A 2,500-nucleotide genomic window follows, 5' to 3' on the forward strand; every position below is an offset into this window, starting at 1 on the left:
ATTATATCACTTCTTTATATCTCTCTTTTCCAATTGTCACATGACATTCAATGGAGAAAAACTTTTATGCGACCTTCTCACATGAACGTCAGGGGCGTATATTCTAGGTGTGCTATGCCTGCACTGCACACCCATCAAAAACGGTAAATTCATTAGAAATAATTAACCTTACTCGTTAATTTAATCACAAATCTTAATGGAAAACCTTTGTTATACCCCTGCCTGAAATTTGGTGGCACCGGGTGTGGTGTTGCATCCAATATAAGAACCACCATAGGCCACTGGTGAGCGTAATGCACAAACATTGACCAATAAATCTTTATGCTAACGGACAGTGTTCTAAACCGCATTTCTGCTTTAGAAACAAACTATTTTTATAACAATGGCCAGAAGAGACATAATTCACAACCACAACTCAATAAACTTTTGAAAATCGAATGGGATTCTGGTAAAGTATATTTTAAAATAGAATTAAATTCCAATTAACTCTCATATATTCTCTGTGCATTTTCAACTTCATTTCTTCTATTCCTCCATTTGTTTGGATTAATAACAATGCACACACACACACACACACACACACACACACACACACACACACACACACACACACACACACACACACACACACACAATATTTGTAAACAAACCAGGAAGGCTTTGTAAGTTACGGAGAGAAAGCTACTATGGAAGACACATAGTATAACAATAACTGTATAATAATAATATGTCATAATAACATATGATTTGTGGGTTCGATTCTGGCATTGGGTTATTCTTTTATATTCTGATCCCTGTCCCTTGTGAGTATTCCAGACACTTTGTCACCATCTCTTTCCTGTCCTATTGTCTCCCACTCTTTCTCTCCTTCTCCTGCACTTTATCATTATCCTCTTGGCCATAACAGAGGAATTCAAGACCGGCTGCCCCTGGGAAGTAATATATGCTAATGTGAGATGTGGACCCTGAATGCAGGGGACATGCAAACTTTAGAAAAAAATGAGGCTAGTATGCTCTGCTGGATGTGTAATGTAAGTGTACATGTTTGACAGAATGCAAGTGCTTTGAGAGAGAAGTTAGACATAAAGGAAATCAGTTACTGTGTGCAAGAGAGAAGACTGCACTGGTAAGATGATGTTATGCAGATGGATGCCAACAGCTCCATAAAGAAGTGCTAATCTCTCAAAGGAGACGGAACATGTGGAAGTGGGAGACTTGGGAAGACATGGGACAAAGTGCTGAAGGACAATCTCAGGACTCTGAACCTTTCAGATGAGATGACAAAGGACTGAAATGCCTGGCACCTTGCTGTATGCAAGATGATCCATATTCTGCTGCAGAAGTGTTAAGACTGGACCCCCACCACCCAGTGGCAAGGACTGATCTGCAAGAGTCTTTTACTAGTGTCATGTAAAAAGCTTTTGCTGTGCCACATAAAAGTGTTTGTGTGACACCATGTAAAAGTGCCTGTGCAGCTCTACAAAAAAGCAACTGTGTGGCCCTGTGTAAAAGCGTTCATGCCAGCATGACCAACGGACGTTAAATGAGGATGATCATGATGGGGTGATGATAAACAATAGTGGGGAGTATATATAAATTAATCAAATAAGAGAATAGATGTTTATTCCTTTTGTAGACAGTTTTTTGTAATCTGTGTCCTGGTACATCAGTGACATTACATCAACCAAAACACATATAGATCATCATCATCATCATCCAGTGTTTTAAATCTGGGTTTTGTCCTAGTTAATGAGGGTGGCTGGATCTACCTCAATGCAGTAGCAACTGAGGTAGGCAGGTGCAGCCCACCCCAAATTTTGGGCTGGCTGGTGCCCATTCTCCTTTGCTATTGTCATGAGGCTTTTTTGGAGCTGGATTTTCTATGAGGAGCATGCTCTTGCTTACTTCCAATCTCAGTTTCTAGACATGGGTGATCCCGAAACTAAGGCCTCTACCACGATTTTTAAGTAATGCGGTGGAAAACTAGCTTAGGAAGGCAGGGATGCTACTTCCTGAGACCCCTTTCAGAGCCCCCCTTGTATATATATGAATATAACTATGCTGTAACAATGGACAGACTACACACCAGAATCAATCAAGGCAAGTGAAACATCAGAACTGCACAATTTAGCAAGTTTTCTCATTATATAATAGTTGATGGTAGATGTACTTGGTAGACTTGCACCCTTTACAGACACTAGAATGACTACATCAGGAGCGTATTAAAGAACATGAAGATAAACAGATGGAGTAACTACAGGAAAAAATAAATGAAAAGATAAAAAAGAGTAAAATAAATTAATTATAGATTTGTTTACCAAAGATTTGAGCAAATATACCCATGGGAGTTAAATGAATAAAATTATAAAATAAAAGAACAAAAATAAAATAACAGAAACAAAATACAGAGGAAATGAATAAAAAGATAAACAATACAGTGTTGAGTCTGGGGTGAAAGAGGTTTGTGAAGGAGATAACATTTGCTATAGTTAAGGTGACT

Source organism: Octopus bimaculoides, chromosome 5, assembly GCF_046866305.1.
Source record: "Octopus bimaculoides isolate indiv1 chromosome 5, ASM4686630v1, whole genome shotgun sequence".
NCBI classification, from domain to species: Eukaryota; Metazoa; Mollusca; class Cephalopoda; order Octopoda; family Octopodidae; genus Octopus; species Octopus bimaculoides.